This window comes from Buteo buteo, chromosome 5, assembly GCF_964188355.1.
Source record: "Buteo buteo chromosome 5, bButBut1.hap1.1, whole genome shotgun sequence".
Taxonomy (NCBI): domain Eukaryota; kingdom Metazoa; phylum Chordata; class Aves; order Accipitriformes; family Accipitridae; genus Buteo; species Buteo buteo.
The window spans coordinates 26,069,313-26,097,041 of record NC_134175.1 but is presented as its reverse complement, the minus strand read 5'-3'; the positions used below and the strand labels follow the sequence as shown (position 1 = coordinate 26,097,041).

The 27,729-nt window shown below is 37.2% G+C and overlaps 1 protein-coding gene across 11 annotated transcripts in view; it reads left to right on the top strand.

Moving 5' to 3' along the window:
* The window catches only part of ABI2 (abl interactor 2), a 72,507-nt gene that overhangs the window by 2,116 nt on the left and 42,662 nt on the right, over nt 1–27,729 (top strand). The gene's annotated exons all lie outside the window — the stretch shown is intronic.

Here is a 27,729-nt window from a genome sequence, read left to right as displayed (position 1 = left end):
TGTTGACTGTGAGGTGCAGTATGGGTCACAGCATGAACATGTTTAAATTTTAAACAAGTGGGGAATGGATGACGTCAGCCAGGTGATAGGATCCAGCCTTTGGAATTGATTGAGAGACTGTAGAGTGGGATTACTGTAGAGAAGAGGTCCAGTGTGAGTGGATTCTGGATTTAGTGATGCAAGTGTCCTAGTAACAAATCTATTGGTGAACTCACTCCACCTTCATCGTGCCAGAGCTACATAAACTCCTGTACAGGATCTGTATACAAACCTGATTTTTTTCTTCTCTGCAAGAGTGGGAATAGGTAGATGAATATAACTATTGGTTAGTTGGATGTTGGTGATTTTCCTTCTAATAATAATTATTATTCCAAAGCTATTATGTCCAATTAAGTCCAAATTATGTTCAAAATACTAGACCTGGATTTTGTGATGAAGATGGGCTTGTGATTGCTTGGAAGCAAGTGGAAAAGTAATTGTCCAGAAAGTCATGCAGTGAAGATGAACTAATTCTACTGTGATCCTTTAGTGTTTCGTTGTTGACAGAAGGTTTTGTTGTGGATATTCTTGCAGTCTCTTAGAGGAGGCTCAGACCATGACTGGGATCTGAACTTGATCTGCAGGATGATAGGGAGTGTGGTGATGGGGGCATTGAAGGCATGATGTTGGCCTGTATTTGTCAGTAGACAAGCCACTCCCTTTTCTTTTTGTGCCAGTTGGTGCTTAGAGGTTTTATTGTCAAGTACAAGAATTGTTGCAAAAGTCAGTGGAGGCATAGGTCAGTTTAATAGACAATTTGAAGTTCAGTGCTAAGGTGAATGTGTTTTTTCCTCTTTCTCCCTGTTAGCAACATCATAGCAGCTTCAGAATAATCAAACACATAATCTCTTACATGTGGAAATTGCTAGTTCATAGTACTAGAGTGGTGGCGATCACAACTCATTTGACTTCTGCTTATGAAATGAAAAATCCGTTCTTTAAAATTTTGGCACTGTTTATCCAAATTATGATTGATACTTGGTGAGTTCAATTACTTTAGCAACAGGGAATGTTATGTAAATTGTTATCCTTCACTTGAGTCTGTGATACAGTAGTATATGAGAGCATATCAGCTTAAAATTTTGTGGAAAATGATACGAAATACAGCAAATATGTAATAAGTGGACCTGTAGCAATGAAAGGTGAGAGGCTACTGTTGGGGCAAAAAAAAGGTTTTTTTCATTCATTTTTCTTCAATGGTTGTTCTTTTTTAAATTTTCTCCCAGGGTAAGTCGGTCTCCGAGCCCTCCAGCCAATCAGTTGCCTAGTAAGGCAATGTATTTTTCAAGAGACACTACTCCGTTAAATAGGAAAATAAATTGATAGAAGAAAAACTTCAAGTATAATGTCAGCTTGCATACTGCAGCAATTGGTTTAATAAATATTCAGTCATTATGATTCTACTTTAAATAATAATAATAATTAAGTTTTAAGAATAAATGCATAAATTGCTCAGTTTAATCTGCTTGTCTTACTACAGAAATCAAATAACTTTGCTTGCCAAAAAGGTCTTACTCTTCTAATAACTTGGAGAAATTATACAGTTATTTCTACATCATACTTGTTCTTCTTTAAGAGAAGGGGAAGATATACATTTTTATTTAGGAGGATGTTTTTGTGGTATCTGACACAATGTCAATCACAGGTTAAATTTTATACTGTCTGTTTAGTGCTTTGTGTACTAGTGCCGTGTCCTCTGTTACTACATTCAATCTCAGTCTAAACTGTGCAACAGAGTAATTCTATAAGATGTGATTATCTGATGTACTTGATGTTATTAAAAAAACGTATTTGAAGTCTGATTGACCCAGTCTTCTGGGTCTTTCATAAAAAGCAGAGAATAGTTATACTGGACAGTGTGCCTTGTTTACAAAATTTTCATATTCCTGCATTATTTTTGTCCAGGAGTATCCTAAAGAAAATTTCCACTTATAATGGTGTAAGTAAGTAACAAGACAAAGCAATTATGCGATTTGCACATCTTGTTACTGGTATAATAACATAAATTCCAACACTCTCTTGACCTGTCCGGTTTCTTTGAGCTTGCCTGTATTAAGTCTATTCTGGAATAATCTTTTTTTTGTTGTTTCTCATGATCATTGCTCTTTTAAAATACCAGCTTTTCATTTTGTGCAGCACATGGAGCTTTCTAGAGTAACTGGATGCTTGTGTCTGTTAACTCTTTGTTGAAAGACTCAGAAAGAATTGCCAAATGGAGGCATTTCAGCCAGTAGGTATCTAGCAGGAACAGATTTGGGGTGGGGGGATGTCCCACCACCAAAGTTAGCATGCAGAATTGAGTGAAAAGCCAAGCCTCTGTGCCCTCCTCAGCTTTCAGAAGGAGCGTAGGATTTTTGTGCGCTGTGTTGTCCAGATTCTTCTGAAAGGCTCTGTATTTCTTAATTTTTCAAGATTATTATGCTTTACTTGTCAGCTCTAGAGACTGAAGAGTAAGCTTCTCATTTTCCTCTCTTCATAGTCTTCAGGTTGCTGTGACTGTATTGTGTTTTATATACAGAAACAGCCTTCTGGTGTTTGTGAGGGGAAGGATGGGAAGGGGATTTTTATTCCTGTTCTTAATATTACATCCTTCTGGTTATTAGAAGTACCTGCTTTCAGCTCCTGCAGATAGCTTTATTTAAATAGACCTAAAGACTGAAAACTACTTTTCAGTAATTTTACTACAGTCCATAGGTGGATGAGTTTCGTAGTTGTTTTCCACATATCTCATAATTTTACTTAGACCTTCTAAGCAAAGCCAAGTAGCTGTAGATTTGGAAGTATCTTCCAGTAGGTTGAACAAGAGAATAAGGCATCTCTTAGCGTACTACTTTTGAACTACAGAAATGGTGGTCCTTTACAAATAGTAACTTAATGGTTACATCTTTAGTAATGTAATGTGAAATTTTTGCGGAGTTGCTTGTAATGACTGGTATCAGTATATAGCTTGTTTAAGTATATAGGGAATTGCAGGTATTATGGTTTAAAAACAAATTCAAGAAAGATCTCTATTCTCTTTACTGAAGATGTGTATCACCTTAACAAAGGCAACTGAGTTAGGTTTGTAAAATTTATTTAACCATCAGAAATGTGAGTATCAGGGAAAAGTTGTTTTCACCCTTTCTGTTCCTTAAACTTGCTTCTTTTATAATCCAGCTTCAGTGTAGAGCTGATTAAGCTTATTGTTGGTGGAATACTTGTTCTGCAGGCATGAAAGTGGATATTGATTAGCTCCAGTGAATATTAGTCAGAACTTCAGGAAGATGCTGACAAGTTGAAACTCTTTAAAAATACTAGGAAACTAGTAAAACAGTGATATTGGATACATGGACAATATGCTATGGTGTCTTACTCCTAAATGCAATGAATGAATACATAGGTATTATCTGGCCCACGAGGCTATGGTAGGACTTCATAAAAACTGTGTGATTTTAAAATTGAAGTAGTACGCTGTGGTAGGTTAACCTTGACTGTCTGCCAGGTGCCCACCAAGCTTCTCTCTCACTCTCCAGCAGAACAACAGGAGAAAGTAAGAAAAAAACCCTCATGGATTGAGGTAAGGACAGGGAGATCACTTGCCAATTACCATCATGGGCAAAACAGACTCAATTTGTGGAATATTAATTTAATTTATTGCCAATTAGAAATAGAGTAGGATAGTGAGAAACAAAACCACCTTCCCCCCACCCCTTGCTTCTTCCCAGGCTCAACTTCACTCCTTTATTCCCAACTCTTCTACCTGCTCCTCCCGAGTGGTGCAGGGGGATGGGGAATGGGGGTTGTGGTCAGTTCATCCACATTGTCTCTGCCACTTCTTCCTCCTCACACTCTTCCCTTGCCCCAGCATGGGGTCCCTCCAACAGGACACAGTCCTTCACAAAGTGCTCCAACATGGGTTCTTCCCATGGGCTGCAGTTCTTCAAGAACTGCTCCAGCATGGGTCCTTCCCAACAGGATACAGTCCTGCAGGAACAGAATGTTCCAGTGTGGGTCTTCTGCAGGCCGTAGTTCCTGCTGGAAAACCTGCTCCTGCATGGACATGGACTCCTCTCCATAGGCCGCAGCTCCTGCCAGGAGCCTGCTCTGGCATGGGCTCCTTTCCATGGGCTGCATCTCCTGGCAGGTGCCTGCTTCAATGTGGGCTCTCCACGGGCTGCAGCTTCTTTCAGAGCATATCCACCTGCTGCAGTATGGGGTCCTCTGTGAGCTGCAGTGTGGATATCTGCTCCACCATGGTCTTCCATCGGCTGCAGGACAACCTGTGTCACCGTGGTCTTCTCCGTTGGCTGCAGGGAAATCTCTGCTCCAGTGCTTGGAAACACCTCCTCCCCCTCCTCCTTCCCTGACCTTGGTGTCTGCAGGGTTGTTTCTCACGTTTTTCTCACTCCTCTCTCTCACAGCTGCTTTGCAGTGTTTTTTACCCTTTCTTAAATACGTTATCACAGAGGCCCCACCAGCATCGGTGACTGGCTCAGCTTTGACCAGCGGTGGGTCTGTTTTGGAGCCAGCTTAGAACTGGCTCTGTCTGAGCCAGCTGGGGGCAGCTCCTGATCTCTTCTCACTGAGGCCACTCCTGCAGCCACCCCACTACCAAAACCTTGCCAGTAAACCCAGTTGCCTGAGGGGATATTACTTCAGTACACTCCTTTCGTGTTAACATTTACTCGTGTTTGTTATTATCGCTAAATCCCAACAATTAAAGGGAAACTAAGCTTAGCGATTAATAAGACCGTATGTGGCCACTGTTCTTTTGATTTCAAGAAGTGATGCTTTCTGCAAATTTGAAGTAGCTGGCTGACTAAGTGAAAGTCTTACTACTTTGTTCAGTGTCTGCCCTCTCATGCTCTCTCACATTCAGCCCGCAATTGGTTTCACAATCCTCTTTTCTCTAGGTTCCCTTAAGGCAGAAGGTAGAAGTAACTGAATGGTAGGCTCTGGTGTTACTAGAAAAGAACCAGTAATAATACTAATGGTCTTTTGGGGTTCTTTACTTTTTTATTTTCCTCCCTCCCTTTTACTTACTTTATCTCAAAGTACCTAAGCTTTAAGGACCTGGTAATTTAAAGGAAGGTTGGCAGATACTGCTGCTTGAAGGAGAGTTAGATAGCCTCCCTTGCATTATCAGGATATATAAAAAGAAAAATCTTCTGGAGGGACACCAGATGTTTTCAATATTTATGACAAAATTAGAAAAAAGTACTTCAAGTATGTTGTTTATGTGTCTTTGATTATAATTTGCTGAAATAAAATTCCATGGTAAGTAGTTCAGTCACAGTATGTGCCTGTCAGAGTTGTAACTATATTAAATGGTTGCACAGATTGTTATTGCATGTCTCTATACTCAAGGTTTACAGTGAGGTTGTTAGGTTAGTAAGTTTAGTGAGGATAATCTAGCTATAGGACCATCTTGACTGTTTCCTTTTAAGTGAGTCAATGTAGCTGGCAAAGTTCATGAAGTATTTATCACTCAACCAATCTACTTTTCCTTTGCATTAACTGTGCTGTGTTTTGCTAGGAAAGCTAATTTAATGCATTCAGTAGTGTCACAAGTTCAACCTGAAGTTCAGGAAGAGTAGGATTGATTCTCTATTGAGTGGATGTGGGAATAGCATGAGCCATTTTACTAGTGGTAATGGGAGTTGCTGGTGGTAATACTGTATGTAGAGGTGTGAAAATAAAATTTGTAAATATGCAAGTTTCTAATATAAAGTGTTGTAAACCTAAATGTTAGTTACAAGTGGCATTCTAGTTGTTCCCTTCTGTAGTTTATTTTCAGATTGTGGTTATTGAATAATATTGATCAAGAATTGTAATTCAGAGTAGCAAGCTTCTGCATCCTACAGTTAATAAGCTCTCTCAAATTTATTGTCTGTTGTTCATGTTTTACTTGCATTTGCAGTTGTTAATCTTTGTGGCTTAGTGCTGTAGGTTTTAAGGAGGGAAGTGGTGCACCACTGTGGTGCACCATGTAAGACGAAGAGCTTCTCCAGTCAGTGCTTTAAGCAAGTGAAATCTTACTGTGGTATGTTCAGCAGAATATTTTATTGAAGAAAACATTGATTTAAGTACCATGTTTTGCAGCAAATTTTCAGTAGATTCTATGTCTAGAGTCTGCTGGCTTGTTTTTTCTTGGATTTTGTTTTTAAGTACTATGTTTTCACACTTAATCGTGCACCTGAAATTAATGTCTTGCTTAGTAATCCAAGTTTTGTAAATTTTGTTGGATACCTGTACCTGGAACTTTAGTCATTGGGCAACTCATACTTTATGAAGCAAAACTGCGTGTCAGTAGATGAAGCATGTAATCACAGCGCACTGAATTTAGGTGCATTTCTTTTCAGGGTTCTCACAGGTTCAGCTGGCAATTTTTTCTTGAAGTGGATGAACTAATATGTTCTTGCAAATGAGTTGTGCCTGTTTCAGTGAGAAATCTTAATTTTCTGGTTCCCAGGTGCAATGAACAAGTTGCTCTGTCAAATTTACAGTGATATGCTCTGAACTATGGACTCTATACATGCTATTCACTTTTCCTGTAGCTTATTTCCCAGTAGATGTCATTGTAATATCTATTCATAATGGTCTTTCAGTTTGAAATATAAATGCTTGTTTTATTATTATTGGTTTAATGTTACCATAGTGAAGTTGTTTTATGCTCAGTGAATTGCAGCGTGAGGAACAAATATTACTTGGTTTGGGCTTTTGGTAGCCTGTATGTGTTGGTTATACTAGCCAAAGCTAGTTTTGTGCTGAACTCATAACTTTAGTATTTTTTCTTAAAGCTAAAAACTTTTCTTGGTAAATGTGAATGTTTTTACTAGGGTATTTTGTAACTTTGTTGTGAATTTACTGCTTTAATATATATGAACTCTGTCAAAATTCTTGGGAATAACTTTGGGGTCTTTTATCTAGTTTTGAGCTGGCTCTTGTTTTGTAAGAGTTGATTTATACTATTGATCATATCAGGTTTTTAAAACTGTACTTTTAGAAGATCAGATCATGGCTATTAAATTGCTATTCCAGCTGATATTATTAACAGATTTTAGGGAAGCCTGAGGTGCTTTTGTTTGAAGATGCTTATTTCAACCTGCATGCCATTATTATCAAAATGTTTTTAATTCTGTTCAGTTTTCAAATTGATATTTACACAAACAAATAGAGGAGCTTCAGAAGAACTGTCTCCTATATTGTGAACTGGTTTTCTTTTATGTTTGTATGACTGTCTGTCATATGAATTCTGTTGGAAATAAATGATAAAACAAGCTGCTGATCTGATTTTTGATGTTCTATGGAAAATGTTTTGTGAGCAAGTTATTGGGAGGTTGATTAACATTGTTAGAAAGCAGATATTAATTTTTGTTATTCTTTTTAGTGAATCTCTTTGGTAAAGGATTATGATAAACCTTGCAAGAATTTCTGTGAGGTTTTGTTTTTTAGTGTTAATATAAATAGGTTCACTGGGTTCAAGGAAGGAGAAGAAAGTGGTTTGAATTTGGGTTTTGGAGTTGAAGGAAATCTTTCTATTATAGCTATGTAGAATAAAAATTAGGAACTTTTGCTTCTGACTGGCTTATGAGAAGATGGTTTGCAAAACCTTCTTGTCAGCAGTTTTCTTTTTGTCCTGTGCACTACCAGCTGGGCGGCTCTGGCAGGGGCTCTAAATTTTGTGCTGGGTGCCGAATACTAAGAGACGTTCAGATTGAGATTTATGAAGGCCTGCCCTAACAGGCTTGTCCAGTGTTGAAGTGTTGAGATTGAATGGGCTGCCTGCTGGACCATCCTGAAAAAGGCTCGGTTTTGTAGATTTGAAAACTTGCATTTAAAATTGCTAAGTGCATAAATTCTTCCTGTTACCCACATAGAAACCTTCGGAATGTAAGGTAGCTAGAAATTAAAGCAGTGCCTGTCAAAATCTGCAAATATTAGGCTTTGGTGCTGTTTAGGGGCAAGATTGCTGAGCTGATCTAAAGCTGATTTAACATCTTCCTGCTTCTAGGTCTAACTATATCCTTGTCCTGGGTCTGGTCCTTATCTGATCATTTGTGAGCCCCGTTCAGTTAGGTAAACCAACAGAAAACTAACTAGGGCAAGAAAAGCATTGTTGCTTTGCTCAGTGATGGTGGGAGTGTGAAGCGAGGGAGGAGAGAGAGCATCCCTGAGGGCAGTGAGCTGTCAGATTGACTCTTCTAAGGTAAGAGAGAAGTTCTTCAAGGAATCAGGCATCAAACTTGGTTATTTCAAGCTTTTGCACAGCAGCAGTGCTGCTCTTTGGGTCTGGAGGTTAGTAGTGAAAATGTCAGGTGTTTCTGATCCCCCAGCAGTGAAAACTGTGAGCAGTAGGGGCTGACACTTGTTAAATGTGAAAGGGTCATGACAGATAACCTTTAGGTAATACATGACTTTTGAAAGCAGAATTAGTGCTTGTCTTTCTGTATAGTCTGTCTTGTAGAACAATCAAAGTCTGTTCTCGGTACTGCTGTTCTTAGCAGACAGGGATATATAAACATAGCTGAAATAGTATTTTTGAGTCTGATCTCTTTTCCAGGAGAAAATTTTTGTCTGTTTAACAAACAAAATATACAAAGCTATCTATTAGTGAGTAGTCTAGTATGAATTCAAAGCACACTCATTTGTTTTGATTTGCTTTAATAATAATCATTAAATACTGTGCGTTTACTGAATATACAGTGCAAATTCTCAAAATGGTTTTGAAATATGTCCTTTTAAACTGTAAGTTTGTGAGGTGTTGGGTATTGCAAAGTTTGTAATTCACTCTGATTTTTTTAACTAGGTAGCAAGTTTGTAGGTTGGCATGAGAAGTGGAGCTTGTTTATAGCTTTATTATGTGAGGCAGAATGTTTGCTGCAGAGTGCAAAAGTTTGTTGTCTACCTACTTTTTTATTGGGTAAAAAACACAGGTCTGCTGCAAGTTGTGGGGAATGTAAATATGTTAAATATCCCAAATTAAATGGCTGTCTTCAATCAGTTAACATATTTATCTGTCTGGAGGGTGTGGGGGGCGGGATGACAAGCACAAAGTATTTAGCCAAAAGAAGGAAAAAAACCTCTTATATAGTAGAATACTGAAGATACCGTGCCATTATGGAAAGTTTGTAGTAATTTTCACTATTTATAAATATGTCTAAAAGGAGAAATAATAAAAACAAAAGCCAACCTCTTATCCCCCACACTGCTAACAGCAAACTAGAAGGCTGAGGTGGATGACAGATGTCAGAGAGATTGAAAAATGTCCATATGAGCAGAACTTTGAAAAAGGGGCTGCTATTTTTGACAGAGAAATAATAAATTATCAGAATATGCAAATCATGTTGGGAAGAGTACGAGCTATGTACACTGGTTTTCCACTTTTCTTGGGTAAAGTACAGGGATACTAAATTTAGTTTGGTAGGTAATGCTATTTAACATAATCTGTGGAATTATTGCTATGAGTTAAGGCTCAGGATTTAATGGTATTCTAAGAAAGGCTAGCCATTTTAAATAAATAATGAGAATATAAGCAGTTTTATCTTTTTCTTTTGTATGTTTTTGCCTTGCATTTATTCTGAATTTGTCCATGATGGAGTTTTATGCCCATTATATGAAGTGTTTTGTATTGTTCACTATAATCCATTTCACTGGATTATTGGGGATATTGCTTCTATTTAATATAATATTTTCTGTATCCTGAATACCATATATTCTGTATCCTTTGAAATGCTTCCTGCACAAGTTGGTGTTGGTTTGGCCTTCCAAGGAGAGGGAATTAATGTGTCAACTTGCTCATGTCAGCTAAGTAAGATCTAGACAAATTTCACTTGTAAGAAAGAGGACTACAGAGTTTTATGTGGTGGAGTATATATGTGAGTGCTGAAATGATGCTAGTGAAAGTAATTGGGTTTTCCCACTATGGCTAATAACTCGAGAACTGGGAGTGAATAGAGTTGCAGAGAAGCATAAAACTGTGACATTACATTTATTTGTTATTTATGATAAATCAGTGTGCAGTGTTTTCTGATATACTTCTCAGTTTTCTCACTTTATCTAGCTGTTGGTGATCTCAGAAATTATCTTCAAAGATTTAGGCCTATTCGTGTTCATGTCCTTAGGGAAATGATGTCCATGGAGTGACTCTGTCTCAGAAGGGGCAGAATGATTGAGCATGCAGAAGCTCCAAGGAGCACACTCTGGATGAGTAGTGTGTAGTCAGCCTAAACTAGTGAGGATGTTCTTTTTGCAGCCTTTTTTGCCAAGTTCTCAATGCATTGTTGTAAGAGCAGTCCTTTCCTAAAAGAAAGAAGAAATGTACATGACTATATGTATATCTGTATAAATCAATCAGTTTGGATAATAGAAGGTAAACAGTTATCTGTAGACTCTGAATCTCTGTTATAGTTGTCTAGTGGTGGTAATAGTTAATTTAAACTATCCCCAAATTGAGGACACTTCTATAACCACTTGATGGGATGAGTTAATAGAACTATTGTAATGTATTACCATGTTGTGATCTGCTTAAAACTTAGATTTTAAATTTTTTAAATACATATGCAGTCTTTACATTTATTTTAGTCAATAATTTTATATATAATACAAATACAATAGGGTGAGTCCAGTTTTGATGACTGGAGCAAGAGGGAGGGATAAAGGTCTAATTTTTGTTTTTCTCATTTATGTACATAAGTCTACAATAATATATACCAAATGCAGACATCCTTGAAAACAAAAATTTTCACTGTAATGAGTCTGTTGTAGACATTTGTAGCATGTTAAGACCCCCTCATTTAAGTAAGGTTTATAAATTGTAGGTACTATGCAAGATGGGCTCATATGACTTGTCTCATTGATCAACAGGTGGATAATTAATGCAGAGGGATAAATTATTTAACCATTTATACATACATAAAAAAAGAAATTTTTCGTGAAATGAACAAGTGGGGAATACAGTGCTGGTAATCAACTTGTCCTCTGAAAGGCTGTACTTAAAAGTACTATAAAGAGAAGAGGATTTTGCCTTTGCTTATTTTCTTATGATGAACAAAGGTTAATATTTTCCTTTTGTTTCACCTTCCATGAAATTTTCTTACCTTTTTTTAGTTGTATCTTGTGTTAAGGATCCAGAGAAGAATGAGAGATTTCTTTGCCCCTGCTGAAGGTTCAAAGTATTGTATTCTACTAAATTTAGCTTCTTTTATAAGCAACATGCTCAACTTTTTAATCTCAAATCAGATTTTCTGTGTGGCATATCTTAAAAGTGAGAAACATGCTTACGGAAATTTTCTTTTCAGTTTTAAATGAATTATACAAAAAAAAAACCCAAAACCCCAAACAAACCAAACCCTAAAACCAAGCAGCATTTTCTTCCATTTTCTGTGCTGCCTTTGAGGCTGTGTAATGATATTGGCAGCAGTAGGTGTTTCTGTGGACCTGTCTTTTTCCATAAGCAGTGTGGTGTGTTTTATCATTTGAGGAAGAAAGGTGTTCTGGACATAAAGCACCAATTTTAGATCTGAAGTTCGGTTTGGGGGGTCTACTGCAGAGTTACTACACAGGTATGACTTCATTTCCCCTTCCGATAAAGGGGGCAAAAAATGTTTGGGGTTTGGGGTTTTTTTGGTGTGTTTTTTGAGGGAGAGAAATGAAAGTCTTCCTGTGGTATTTTTTGAACTGATTTGACCTTAGTTTTCAGGCGTCTTGGCATTACCCCATTGTAAATGCTGTGTTCAGTGAAACTCCCAGGGCAGCTCTGAACGGCCAAAATTCTGAAAATGGTATTTATTGTTCAGGTTCTGTTGGAGATGGAGATGTTAAGCTGTGGAGATTGAAATGCGAGGATTTTTCAGATTTTTCTTCATTTTGTATATATTGTGCTCATTTGTCAAACTGCATTTTTTTTTCTTCTTTTTGTTTTGTTGGCTAAACAAATAGATGCCCTTCTTTTCATTACGTGCCTCTGCACAAACCAAATCACAACTTGAGCAGTCAGCTTTTACCTAATTCTTTTGGTTTTAAGTAACACCACTCTTATGTCATGCTTTTCATCTCTAGATCTCATACTTTACAAATCAGGGTAAGTACTGCTTTTATTTACAAACACAGTGGAAGGAGGTTTTTTTCAAGGACCTTTTGGTCTGGATTTCATATGCAGTTAAGGCTGTGTTTGAACACAGTCCTTCAAGAACTGTTTGCTTGTATTTCTTCTGCTGAATGTAGGGGGAGAAAAAGGGTGATATTTCCTGTGGTTTAGGGACAAGCTGTTGAGTAAGATGACTGGAAGATGGTGAGTGTTTGAAAAAAAGCCAATTGCTTGTGTCTAGGAAGATGGAGGATTAGAGGTTATGCATTTGGCAGGGCAGTTTGCAAAATGAAGGAGAGAATTGCTTGTCTAAAAAGCAGCTTGAAAATTCCTGCTTTTGCTGTGCCTCTCTGTCTTGAAGCCTCTCTGTCGTTCCTATTGTGAAACTCTGCTTTGCTTTCAGGATAGTGTTGTTGCCATAGCTAGATAGGTAGAGACGTGATATTACTTAAACATGTCTTGTGAAATGAAAAGGTAATTTGTGCAGCACTTTAATTTAGTAGGGTATAGAGAAAAGCCCCTTTTTTCTGATCGTAGTAGAACTTGCTGAATATACGGTTGTAACAATCTGTTAGGACAACTTGAAATCAAATAAATTCACATTAAAAAAAATGAAAGAATGCAAGGCAAGAGAACCTTCTGTGATATAGGAAAGGCATTCAGCATTTGAAATGTTCTTATTTTGTTGTCGTGTTTCTCTAATGTTTCTATTCTTGTGACAAAGAAGAGCTCAGAATTGTCAGAACAAGAGTGTTGTTGAAATTGGGTGAATAAGCGAAGTTTGAGACTCATTCTGTATCATAATTATGGTGAATGTAAACACAAAGGTGGGGATTCTTCATATCCTGTAATGCAGCACAAAACTGCTGTGAAAGGATTCTTGTGTTCTTTCACAAGTTTGCAGTGTCACTTTCTATTTTTATCCTATAGTCTTTCATTTCCATAACTTAAGTGTAACACTGTTATGCTATCTAAGCATAATGACGTGAGTAGTCACTACGTTACCATATAGTGCTTATAGGTATGCTTGTAAGCTGCAGGCATGCTGTTGTTGCAGTTTGAGTAGGCTGGCTTCAAGACTGCGTGTAATACTTGCATCCTTAGTGATGTATTTTATGGCTGAGAGCTCTTGCCATTGTGAGAGTTACCAGAATGCGTAAAACTATTTGCTATTGCTGTTGTAGTTGGATATGATGAAGTTTAGCCTATATGGGGGACAACATAATAATTCTTAACTGTGAGATTAAAGTTGCTCTTCTACCAAAATATTCGTGACCTAATTTAGCTTGTATAGCAGGAAGGGTTTTCCCAATTTGAGAACGAGTTTTCTTTGAAAATTGTATGTAAAAATTGATTTTTAAGACTATTGCATCTGAAAGAGTTCATTAGTAGGAATTTTGTTAGGTGAGGATAATAATGGATTGATTTACTTCATGAAAGTTCCGAGTTTAAGTTTTATTGGGCCACTCTGGATTTGGCTGTTGTAGGGGAAAAATAGCAGCACATTTTTAGCTTCTGCCAAGATGGTTGTGACAGATGGTGTCTTGTCTGTCCAATATGAATTCTTATCGCTCTATAAATATTGATTGGAGAAAAAAAAATGGTGTTCCATAGCTTTAAAAAAAATGTGTCCTTGTTGATATAGGAGTGACTGAGGGATATTTATACAGGTCTTGGGGAGAACAGCACCAGTACGTGCAGAAATCAGTATCTGAACAAATCTAAAAGGGCCTGGTGGAAATCTGGCTCACATTAGACAAACAGAGAAAAGAAAAAATACGTGCCTGTTCTGGGGAAATAATGTTAAAATAATCCCTGCAAGTACTTTTGTGGTAAAAAATGTTCTTTAGTGGAAGCTGAGATCTGGAACGTCATTAATACATGTGGAAAGATGGGCAGCTGCTAATTTTTGGGCATTGCAGATGCTGTATACTACTTCCAGAGGCCTTGTCTGATTCATTCATCTGTCCTTTTCTGAAGCACCCTGGCAGCTTTTGTGATAACCAACTTTTTTCAGATAGACTAGGTAGAACTTCTTGTGTCATTGTATATGCTGCTTATCTTTCATTTTATAATTGATGTCAAGTTTACAGAGCTCTGTCTTGTGTTGGATCCCAAATAACTTCATTGTCTGATTCTTTGCAAGGTATGCTGATAGAACTACGTCCTTGGCTCCTGCTTCTACAAGGTCCTGCACGGAGATTTGCTTCTGGATGTTGACTGGCATATTGCTGAAGTTATGTTTTTCAAAGAGTCTTAGCATGTAATTTTGTGTGGTGTTCACAAGAGTTATAGTTAAGTGCTGTCTTTAACTGACATTTAAATGTTAAAACAAAGGAACTTAAAGTTTTTAGAAATAAAAACACTTGTTTGGTATTACTGTCATTCTCATGGGATTAACCATGTTCATTTAGGTTTATGAACCTCCTAGCTCTTGATTCAAAGAAGGTATTTGGTACATAATCTCCTTTCTTTGGGTGAAGGAGTAAAAATGACCATGTAGAATTCACAGAGCTTCTGCTGAGGTGTCCAGTTCCATTATTTTGGCTATCAGGTAATGCCAATGCTTTGCTTTAAGACAGCAGTCTTAAGCATCCACTGTATGAAATCCTTGATACCGTTCTGAAGGAATCTTCAGAAAAATGTAGTCTCTTCAGGCTCATCCTGACTTTATGTTCTGAACCATGGTCCTTTGTAGCTAAGCAAAAAGTCCCTTACCGCTGGCAGATTATGTGTTTTAAGTTCTGGCTTTTCTTAAGCAGATGGAAAACTCTCCATATTGCTGGAGAGAAATTCTGAAATGGCTCTGTGACCTGCAATGCAATCATAGTAATTTCCGGTCTGGGGAATGTAAGAATTATTGTATGTGGAGATGAGAAACTTTGCCCAAGTTGGATTTGTTTATCAAGCATATTGTTTTTTATACCTCAGTGTGATACTTGTTAATTCTTAAAATAGGTAAGTGGCTAATAGGCAGAAAGAAGTAGTATTTAAATGGTGTGGAGATGACTGCATTACAGTTGCAACGTAGTTAATATGGGAGATTAAGCACACATCCTTTTATGCATGTAAAAATGCTTTAAAATGCTTTATTGCTTTAAAAAATTGAGTTACCACTTGCATGGGACAGTCTCTTTCTGGGCAAGAAGCACTGCAATTAGTGTGAAAGTAGGTCGTGCTTAGGAAAATGTGTGCGTAAAATACAGATGTCACTGGAAATAATTACAGAAAACTTTACGCTGTGGTGTTATATGCTGCAGGTTGGATATAGCGACTTTGCTTGCTGTTCTTGAGCTACATAGCAATTGACAGAAAGTTAACTTCTAATTTTGAAGTAAACGGACCAAAACTGCTGGTTAAACTAGGAAAAAGAGGATAACTACTAATTACAGTGCCTGTAAAAAAGGGTTTTTTCCTGCTTATTTTCTGAGATTCTTAAATTGCAGCAGCATAGCAAAGTTTGAGTCTAGTTAAAATGAAAAGCCTCCTGCAACCTTCTGGTTTTTTGTGTTGACAACTCTATTACAAACATGAACAAAATTGATAAACTTGAAAAGCCCTGATTTTTAGCATTCTACCCTTGGAAATTATGTTGGAGCTCCTCTCTTGAGGACATGACTCCTATATTTTTTTAAATGTTTACTAGTTACTCAAGGAGTGCAGAACAGAGATCTAGAGTTGGGCTAACAGTTTCTGCGTAAGAGGCTAGAATCCCATTCTTGCTCTGCCAATATTGTGTTTTGTCCAGCACTATGGTAATGGGAGCAAAAGGTTGTGAAAACATTCTTTGCTAGAAAAGTGAGCAGATAGAGCTCTCAGGGCACATAGGGAACAAATCTATTGAATAAAAAGGCACTGACTACCTTTCTTTCACTTTTTTTTGTTGATTGTGGTAGTTTGTTTAGTTAAGTCTTCATCCTTGGTTCAGTTATGGCTAGGTATCAAGTATTCACACCACCTTCAGCAGATGGGTAGTACAACAGAGGTCAGCTTTCAGCAGGCTGAACATATGGGTATCAAGAACAAATAGACTTGTCGTCTGCTTGCTTCTGCTTTCTGTCAGGCAAGCTCTTCCAGTGAGGGCAAGGAAAATGGCCTGTGAGTTGTGTGGACTGTTTTCAGAGTCAGATAAGAGTATGTGTGTGTCTGGTCATCTAATGGGGTGCAGATGCGCATTTTGGGTGTTAGGACTCTGGCATGTGTGATGATGCAGCGTTGGAGGAGCTGGAGACTTTGGCCTTTAGATGGTTCTGCAATAGGCGAGGAAGTCTGTCCTGTTTGTTTGTTTAAAAGCAAAAAAAGAAAGCAGGAGAGATGGGGGAACCTTTCATGGAGAAATGCAGGGAAGCCTCTTCTGATTTTTTAGTTAAGTGCTTTAGAGCTGATCAGCTGCCACTGCAACTCTCCCAGGCCCTGCTAATTTGAGCATAAATCTCTGGGTTTTGGAGTTCTAGTATGCTGCCAATGGTTCTTTTGCCTCCTGGAAGAGTATTGTATGTTGCAACTGTTGCATGAAGGTTTCTTATTTTGATCTCTACTTTTTTATATGAAATACAAGAATTATATTTTTTTTGTTCTGTCAAGATTGGGGGTATGTATCTGAAGAGAGTTTTTTTCTTTCAGTATGTCCGAATTGGCAGCAGCTTTAAAAAGTGCCAAGTAAGAATAATTTCAAATTTAGAGTTAACTGATCACTGTGAAGGGATTTGTGTAATCTAAGTGTGGTTATTTCCTAGAAATGGAAGAGTCATTATGCGAATTCCTCCCCCCAGTTAGTTTAAGCCCTCTCCTCTATCTACTGTCTTTGAAATGGCATATTCCTGTTACCTGGTAGCTATGCCCCTTTATTTCTCTTAAAATTTTTTTTGGCCATAGTTATCAAAGGTAGTTAATTTAAAATATAATAACTTCTAGAATGATAAAATTCTGGGATGTGCTCATGTGAGGAAGTAGAGGCAGTGAATGGCAATTGAAAGGCTTGTGTTAAATTGCTTGACAATGTGGGAAGAGTTCTGGGGATAACAGGATTGTATTTGTTATGGACAGACACCAAAGGCTTTCCAGCAGCTTGTGGTCTTTGGGCTACCTTACTCTTTTTACAGTGCCTAGTGAAATGGGACTCTGCAACATAGCTCAATGGCAGCCTGATGTAGCTGTGGTAACTGATGTGGGTGTCATCTCCATGTTTGCCTGCCTCTCTTTTGGGAGCTATTGGCTGAAAAGGGTGTATATCTTCCCCTTGTATGCTGCAGTTATACTCTGGCAATTACAAGCTGTCCTGCCATCTGACTGATTACATTAGTACATTAGACTATAAACTGTGATGGTGGATGACATGGCTGCACATCCTACTTAGATTTTCTTGCTATGAGTTTGTAATGTCTGGCAGTGGACACTTGGAAGCAGAACCTGCTTCTACTGCCACAGATAACTCTGCCTGTGATTCTAAATTAAAGCCGTTAGTTGGCCTCAGTCATTGCTATGTAATGAATTGAATTGAGAATTTATAGTGGAATGAAGAAACTGGCAAAGTTGGGAAATAACTCAGATGTTACATAAACCCCTGTGACTGGATAATGTTTTGGGAAGCTGAAATAGACATACTTTCTTAGAAATGGTAGATTTTGTCAGTTTTCTTGAGAGAGGGAGATAAAATCTGTTCATCTGGTATTGCTAAGGAGAAAACAATTGGTGCAAATAACATTTTTTGTGCAGCAGAATGTAATTACTGTATGATTGTAGTTTGTTCTAACTTCTGAAGGCCACTTTGCATCTGAAAGGTAACTTTTGCAAACGCTACAATGACTTGTTTTATTTTTATCAAGTCGCTGTAAAATCAAATTTGAGTCGAATTGAATTAATCAATGATTTTTACTTGTACACTCAGTGAAAACACTGCACGCTAAAGCATCCCTGGTGAATGAAGAATTGTAGAGAGCAGATATGTGAGATGATAGAATTAAGCCTGCGGATCTTTGCTGTTTCTGAGGTTCTTCGTTCAGCACATTTGTATTGGCTTAGTCTCTTATGGCTGCAGATATGTTGATTTTGTACTGGTATTAGAGTGAAAATTGGCCTTGGATTTGGAACTCTGATAATAATTATGTTGTTGTATGAACTAGAAAATGATCCACTTCTCTCAGCTGTGTTATTGCAGAAGAGCTAACAGAGTAGGGTGAAGCCTGCACTGATTAACAGAATGAGCGGTGAGTCTTGAATGCACATGGGGATAGATTTCCCTCACTGCTGCTTGCTTCTCAAGCAAGAGCTACATCTGGTTCTGTAAAGCAGTGATGAATAACTATTAATATAGCTACATATTAACTACATTTTAGATGTAAATGCGTTTGGATGCTATCATGCTGTTCAGTTTCTTGTGATCTATCATTTTAAACAATACTTACGTGTTGAACAAACTTTATTATAACCTTGTCTAGTAGGCTTATATGAATGCAGTGTTCCCTGGGTTTTTTTGCATAAACAGGACTTCAGCTCTACTTTCAAAGAATAGGAACTTGCCGGTTCTGGTGAGAGCAGGACATTTGCATGTGAAAACGGGTCATCTGTGCTTGTGAATGTATGGAAATGAATACTAAGTTTGATCCAGGTGACAGTTAAGAGAAACAAATGACAGATTTGTTGCAGTGATGCTGGCAGCACGAAAACAGTGGTGCAAGTGATTAGATATCAGGGAAGCTGTGCTTGTCCACAGCTATCATTTGTTATCTTTTTCTTTTGGGTGCAGTAGGCTGATATGCTTGTCATAGATTTCAAACCAGTGAGTTAGTTTTGCCCTCACTAACAGCCTTGAATACAGTCTCTATTCTTAAAAGTTGCTTTTCCATTTAGGACATTAGGCTTTGTGTATATTTCTTTGAAAGGTAGCTTTCCTAGCTGTTAATCAAACCTACATTTTGAGGCACAGCATAGAAATGAAAATATCAAATGAATCAACTGCAATGAAAACAAAAGACTTCAACTTAATGCAAATGAGCTGATACTGACTGCAGGAGATTATTGATACTGAGTTTCAACTGGCTTAAAAATTAGGAAGTCACACTTATGATCAAGAAATTCTAGTGACATTTAGTGCATCATTACAGGTTTTTTAGTAATCTGAAAAACAGAACAACTTGATGTCAAAGACTTTACAAAAGTATGAACGCTAAGAGTATATTCCTCAGCTAGCATGCTTGTTATTAGTATTCAGATAAATTAACCTAAATTATCATAATAATTAAATTATAATAATTACAATAATCTTATATTCATATCAGTGGAATATGATTAATGCAATTAAACTTGCATTTGGAAATGGCTCTTCTTTTTTAAATATCACATTTATTGCTTCTTCTTTGAATGTTGTTTGAATTATAAAATCTAATGATAGTTTTGATGCATTCTTAATTCCAAAACTGGTATCTTCTGTAATGATTGTGTTTGGCCTAAATGCCAAAGTTACTTATACAGCTTTGTTGATTGCTGTGCTTAGATTACTGTGTGATCTCAGCTCAAAAGGTAATGTGTTTGATTAGATTTAGAATATATAGAATTCACAGTACTATGAGAGTAGTCCTAATCCCATTTCGAGTTGTATTCAGATAGAGTTTACTTCAGTAACTTCACATTTAAAGGTGTTTTAAATTTTAAAAGCACTTTGTGTGAACAGCAAGTGAAATGCTTTCATTTAGGTGATGAGTAGAGACTTTGGATGCAATTGTGAGGAAATGTACTTTTCAGTTTGACAGATGTTTATAAGGTGGAATGGTTTAGGTGCCTGACTGTCACCTCTGTCTGTGCCTGGATGGTCCACTTACAACTCAAGTTTCATTGTAGTGCTGATTCTTGCATTGTATATTGTCACTTCTGAGAGTAGTTCACTAATAAAAAAGGAGTCATGTCACTAGGAGACTAACATGCTCTGTTCTTCACAAATGGGACAAAGAGTTGTCAAGCAGGTTACTTCAATTATAGTTAGCTGTCCAGATAAGGTCACGTTAAAATTATGAAGCAAAAATACTGTCTCCAAAGTCTAGAGCTACCATTTTTATGAAGTTGTATGCCAAATTACCAGTCCCATTAATCTTGTTGCTTCCCCTGTTGCATGGCCTCAGTGTATCTTGCTGCTTGTGTATTCTTCTGAATGCAGAATAACAGAAAGTTGCCCGAGAACTTATCAGTGGGTTTGTGGAAGGGTATGTGTGAAGCAGTGTTTCCCATTCATATCTGAAATGTTGTTTGCTTATGTTTCTTAACACTTGATTAATTCATAATGTTTAGGGTATAGAGTACATGTAAATGGGCAAGATAACTATCAGCTCTCCTTAATTTTAAAATAAATGTGTATACATTTGAGTAGGGTTATGAAGCAATCAAGCTAGCCCTCCCTCTTCCTAAAATAATGATAACAGCAATAATTACACAAATAAGCAATTATGTAGAGAAAAATGTTTACACATAGAGGTGAATAGTTTAGAGATTATAGGATTAAAATTGACAGAGAACAAAAAAATCTACCCCCAGCTCCAAGTACTTTGGAGCTCTAGTTATACTAAGAACAGGTAGACTGCATTTTCCCCTGTGTTCAGTGTACTAATAGAATACATGGATCCCCCTGCACATCTGAAAGGGAAATTTTGAGGTTTTCTGGTAGTTCTGTGGCATTTCTTTTTTCAGGAGCTCTGGGAGATCTCATTTCCTTCTGTTCTAAGATGTCAGTGATTGCTTCTGCTTTTTCATGCTTGTTTCACCCGCATGTTATAGACCAGATACTTACCAGTTGTACAGTACATGTTTTTCATGCTGGGAATGAGCAGTTCTGGTGGTGAAAAAGGAGTAAGGGATATTCTTTAGCAAGTAAGTATTTAATGAGGTAGTTTGTTAGAACAGAAAGCTATTGTATTTTTCACTGGAGTTATGTAACTTTTTGGCATGATTTTGGCATAATGATTGGATTAATGATGCTCAGTTTTCTTCTCAGTCATTTTTCTAGCTTACGAAAGGACCTCAGAAAGCACTTGGATGGGCTAAGCAAATACCATCTGTGCAGTTGAATAAATGTGTGTAAAATATTTAATTATGTATGAGGCTTTCAGTAACTTTAAGGAATTTAGCAACAATTAAAATGGAAAGGATGATATAACAGCTCAATCTTCTGTTATTCCACAGGAAAACTGAAGTGTGCTTTGTCAATATTGCAGTTGGGCACATTTCGTACTGAATAACACAAGCTTGCTAAACTCTGTGGCATGTAGCTTTTGTTCTTGAGGCTTCTTAAAGCTGATGCAACCTCAACAGAAACCTGAGGGGTTTTGCTTGCTGGTCTTAAGACAAATGCCTGCTTGGATCTGTATTAACAGTAATGAAAAGAAACAACTGTTACATTGATTAGATGAAACTAATCTTCTGTCTCATTCTTAAAATTTCACTGTTACTTTTTTATCACATGTATTAAATATGAGTTTTGTTTCACTAAACATTACTGTTTTGAACAATAGCAAGAGATACTGTATATGTTGGGGAAGTGATTATTAAATTCTGGACACACCCTTCAGTGTAGTTAGTCCCATGTCAAACTGTTTAACCTCAGCTTCCACTTCGACACCTAAATATTACTGCATAAATGCATTGTATGCTGAAGAGTTGATTTGAATATGAATTGAGATTTTTCCATTCAGAAGTCTTTTTTCTAAGAGTTTTTTAGGTTTAGGGTAGTTGTGAGTGACAGTAGGCTCAGAAATGAAAAGCTCTTTTTCTTTTCCCTCTCAGTTCAACACTAAATGTTAATCGTGGAAGAATTTTTTTTTTCATATTGATATTAACGGCAACAACTTGTGTTAATATTCTGTAATAAGAAATGCAATTTCTTTATCAACTCATAGGTCCAGATATTTTGCTCATCTAATAGAATTTGTTGTGTAAGTTTTGTTAGCCCAACTGAAAACTTTGATCTTCCAAGTTGATGATGACTAGTGGTTAAATAATATTTTTTTTTTTATTTTTTATTAGAGCTAGAGCAGGGAAGAAACTTAGCTACAATAACCAACTAAACTGCCAGCAGCTTTTAGCGCTTCCTCTCATGCACCACTTTCAGAACTCTCTTAATTAGCTCTTTCCAATTCATAAGAGCTGTATTTTTCTTTTTTAACATATTGCTGTCTTTGAAGTCTTTCCTTTTCTTCTTATTTGGTAGAATTTGTAGCATTTGGTAGTATTTCTTCTTTCATCTAGTGGGGTTGATATTCTGTAAATCTTACCATAGTGCTCATGTTGCCACCATCATTTATTTCCTTGTAGAATTTCTTTCTGCATTAATGGCTGTCCTTTTGTACAAAATTGTTCTTAACAGTGGCATAACAGACTTTACCACTATGTTCTGGTGGATCTCACTTTGGGGTGGGAGAATGCATTAAATTCTTGGTTCCTTTCTAGCCCTGCATTTTGTGCTCCGTATGCATGTAAGATTTCATTTTACTGTTCATATAGCCAAATTATTTTGGCATTTTGCATACCTTACTGCATGTTTTATTCTCTCATCTGCCCCACACTCTCCATCCAGTATAATTTTCTCTTATTTGTAATTTGTTTTTATATTTGTTTTTGTATAAATACAAAAGTTTGTATTTCCCTAGGCAGGAGAAAGAACATTGAGAGGTTTAATTCCTAAATTAAAAGGATATCTTATATAGTCAGCAGTCCAGGCCATTTCTTATTCAAATCTGATAATGTAATTATGCTATGTAAATGGAACTTTCAGAGTGGCTAGAAAAAGTAATGCCTAGGCTTTGCATCCTGACATGAAAAGTAGTCATCTTTGCACTTGGTGCAGGTTGAATTCCACATCCTTTCTAATGCTAGCAATTTGGGTTATACAATCTACTATAAAAATGAGAAATATTTTCAGGTGAACATTTGTATCATCATTCCTGTGCTGTATTAGACGTAGTGTCCATCTTTGTTTGGACTGGTATGTGAAAGTGGAAACTGTTAATAATTCTCCAGTGTCTGAAAGCAAGCACATACTATTGCACTGTGTATGTAATCCATGCCTTTTCTGACTGTGAAGTCTGTGCATTTGTAGCTGACTTGAATGACTTTGATCTTCTGTTATCTAAAAGCCCCAGCTCTGTATAGAGTAGTCACTGTAGTCTATGTTGTAGCTCTCGGACTGGATCCATCCTGTGAAATATTTCCATCTAGTCTATAGTTTTGTTGTGTTTTGTTTTCTGGAGGAGGCAAAACAACTGTTTTAGTAGTGGGTGCTTCCTACAAATGGAAGACATTCTCCAGGGGAGGTCTGGGCAGAGCAATAGCTGCTGCTGTGGCTAAGTGCATGGGGTACCACTTCCCGCTGCAACAGAGGTAGCCTCTCCCAATAGTAGCTGACACCATCCTCATCCCATATGTGGGTGGCAGGAGCATCAGATGAGCTCTCTGTGCTGAGTTAAAATGGTGCTCTTAGTTACTGCTGAGAGCAGGAGAAAAGGATGCTGCTTTGTGACTCAGCATGGACCACCTGATGTATGGATTGTGTGGAGAAAAATGATAAACAGAATAGATGCTAAGCTGCTGCATGTGAATTGGATAAGGTGGGCACAGAAGACATCAATGATCCAAACATTTTAAATTTTTAAGGCTGTGAAGATGATCCAGCTGTGGTGCTAAGTATCTTCTTAACATTGTCTGAAAAGTCGAAGCTGGAAGTTTAAGAGGTGGAGATGCAGCAGCATTCTTAACACAGTTAATGGAAAAATATTAAGGGAAACAAATGAGGCACTGTCCACAGGTCTTGTGAAAAAAAAGTTGTAGGTAGTTGAGGGCTGGCAAAACTGCAGTGTTATCTACTTTCCAGCACTTGTTCCTTTTCTTTAGCAAGTGAAGCAACTCTGGATATTTCTTCCCTCTTTATTCTTGATTGTGTGCTTCCCTGTGTTTCTGTGGCTATGCAGTGGTTTGGATGAGGGAAAACTCATATTTTGGTTTACAGATCAGATAATTTTCGTTTGGGACTCGCCCCCTGGTCTAATTTGCTACAGCAAAGGGAGTGTGCAGCTTGTGTTGGGGACCTCTACCTCCACAGGTACTGTTGATGAAACTAGAACCTGAGTCCATAATACATGATTAGTTGCTCAGACCATGATTTAGTAAATGTGATTTGCTCTTCCTTTGTAACATCTACTTAGTTTTGCTAGGCCAAGTGTTTGCAAGTTTGCATGGCAGGGAATAATGGAATTGACTGGAGTTTAAAATAACTGTTTGTTTCTTAGGTTTTTTTGTAAACTACATTAGGTACTCAAGCCACCATGCGGCCCTACAGATACAGTACTATCACAACAGAATGGATGTGTTAGGACTAGGAATGAGAGGCTGTCCATGTTGGCAGTGTGGTAGAAGACTTATTTGTCAAACTATGGCTTTGATTACTTAAATTTAATATCCATTTAAAAAAGTACAGATCAAGCTGATCTAACAGTTGGAAGCATTGCTTCTCTAAGTGGTGTGCGTATAGATGTTACGATGTCCATTTTTTTCATAGGCATGCAAAATTTTACATGCATGAGTGCTAGATTAAAGATATTTAAAAACTTTAAAATGGAGAGATATTCAGTGGTCTGTTTCATGGCATTTAATTTAGGTCAAGGCACTGAAAACATATTTGCTACCAGTTCTTGATCATGCTGACTGCAAATGTTCTGAGAACTGAAGGGCTTCAAGGACCCTGGTTAATATCCTTAAGTATTCACTGTAACGAGTCTTCATTTTGTTATAATGAACATAGCAGAATATGTTTCTCTTGTTTTCAATATTCTACATACAAACAGTATTCCATAGGTTACTGAAACTAGCGTCAAGAGGCTATCAGTTTGATTAAGGCCAAATTAGTATTTTTATCTTTCACTAGAGAATTTTGGTAGATGTGGATATTGAAAAAACTTTTTGCCTGCCTTACAGTCAGGCATGAAGCATATTGGCTGGTATTTTGTTGTTCTGAAGATCAGAGTATCAGACCTTAGTTTGATGAGGGTTATGTTTGAATTTGGTTTACTGGTAACTTGAAATCATTATCTTATTTGCAGGAAAATCTTTAGTTACATAGTTATACACTCAGATAGTTACCAGTGTACCATTTAGTTGTCTAAATCTGTTGCTAGGTTTGAGCATGGCAACAGTTGTAAGCAATATAATTTGATGGCTATCAGAAATATACATGGGGAGCTTTTTACACAGGAGCATATGATAAGTTACCATCTCTGGAAGTCTGCTTTCCAAATTAAAAGTTAGATTTCATACTAAACACAACTTACTGTTTAAATTTATATTTTAACTGACATTTATTATTACATCTCCACAGGGGAACTTTAGATTTGCTATAAGTATTCCAGACTGTTTCCTAGTCATTGTGTGAGACCCAAGTTTTCATCTCTTGAAGGTTTTTAGGGTAAACTTGATTGTTTTAAAATGCTGTCATTAATTAATTTTGTTGTTGTTGTTGTGAAATGGCTTGACAACAGTAGGTTCAAACAATCATTTTAATTTGAAAATTCAACATATTCTGCATCTTTCAGTATACAGGGAGAAAGTTCAAACTTTAATTTTGCTGTGCCAAGCATGAGTGGAGTTTGCTTCACAGAATTTTGGGTTCTGTATAAAGGCATGCAGAGCAAATCATAGTTGTTCAGGTTATCAGCCAAATACAGAAACTAGACCTTTCAATCAAAAGGGTTTGTGTGCTAGTAACAGTTGCAAATGTGTTTATAGGATTGTTGTTTTACGAAATTTTTAATGTGTTTGAACATTGAGAAGCCAGTTCCTTGTTGGTTTGAATGGGTGTGAATGGGGGTGACTTGAATTTGCATATTAGGTTATATCAGTGGAAGGACTAGCCCTGAACACATATTCATATTTGTGCTTCTTTAAGCAGTAAAACCATAGCAGAGGCTCATAATTTCTAAAATGATAGATTGTTTTCCTTTTGTTCTCAAACACTTGGGCTATTAATGAAAAAAATATTGGGTTTGCTGGCTTCTACTCAGCTCTTCTGGATGTACAGTGTGCTAATGTAAATCAGCAGTTTCTGCTTCTATAAATAGACTTTGTCAGCAGCTGCAAAGCAAAACTGACAAGCTTCTGGTCATTTTTATTATTGCCATTCAGAAATAGTTTGAATAGCTGTGAAAGTGTCTGGTGGTATATATGCCTGCTGTAGTGATATTTGCAGACTGAGCTGAGGTTATGAGTAGGGAGAGGGAAAGAAAGAGTGCATTTGTAAGCCAGCAGTGTGAGAGTAGAGGCAAAGAGTTCTGTGTTCCTTCATTAGAGAGTCCTTAAGCTGAGTTTGAAGCTCTTTTATATAAAAGACATGCTGTCCGGCTGGCTAAAAGTCGTGAGTTCTTAAATGGGGTCTGGGGATAGCATTTGCCTAACTTCTTTATAGCTGGATATAAGGCAGCCTTTACAAGTTTGCTCTGTTGGGCAACATCATCATACTGTGCCCTGAGAAGCTGTCTCTTAAAATTTTCAATTCCTTCTGCTGCTGGGTCTGGTTTTGTCTGCTGCATGGGAAAGAAACAGCTAGGCAAGAATGCTTACATTCTACAGCATTCCTCCCCCTCCTTCACCATCGTGGGAGCTCTTGTATGGCTGAACAGCAACTGCTGCTGTCCTCCTTTCTAGAAGCAGACTAGGAAGTGGTACCAGTGTGGCCTGCAAAAAGGAATGCTAACAGGCCAACCAAGTCATCATTGTTGTTTGTGGACAGAGGAAAGGTTGCCAGGAAAGAAAAAATACTGAATATCTTTCATGTGAGCTTTTAATTGAAGTCCTGTGTCTGTGTTTACATGTGTGGGTGTTTTTTTTTTTTCTTGAAAGGTAGCAGTCTTCTTTTAAGAGTCTTACTACAACATCTCAGGAAATACCTTTGGCTGTAAGAATTATTTTCCTGAAATAGATATGTCCTTACTTTCAGTGTTTCCCAAAGTACATATAATAAAATGGATGGTAGATTCAGCTTGTGCTGAAAGATATGGAATGATTTTATATTCCCCCTCTAATAAAAGCACATTTCTTGAATCTTGATACCCTACCTCTGTGAATAATATATAAAGGAAAGGAAATTATGAAATACAGTATTATAATGGCAGGTGGGAGTAGAGAACATTTGCCAACTGTTGCTTTAGAAACAGCACCATCAGCCTGTGAGGTGGCTAAAGATCACCTAAAAGTGAAATTCAGTGCATTCCAAAGCCTTGGAAACTGGAAAGTTTCTTAGCATCTTAATTGTATGTTTTACCAGTGCTTTAATCTGTATTCTTTGTACTGAATTAGATCTTGGTGATGTTAACTATTGTTCAAGGACAAACACAGAACCCTGGCAACTAGACTTTTGGCTTATTATTTTCAATGTTGTTTGAAATGTATGTATGTTTTAAAACTTCTAATGGATGTCTTCTGGCTTGATAGCCTTGATATTTTTAGGTCCTCTACTACTAGAAAAATGGATCATACTAATTCTTCATAGAAGAAAATAGTGACAATGTGAAAAAGCACAAAATACATTTAAAAAGAAAACATGGACTTGTTATTTTAAAAAATGAGTCCTCTCATTTTATTCAGCTACTATTTTA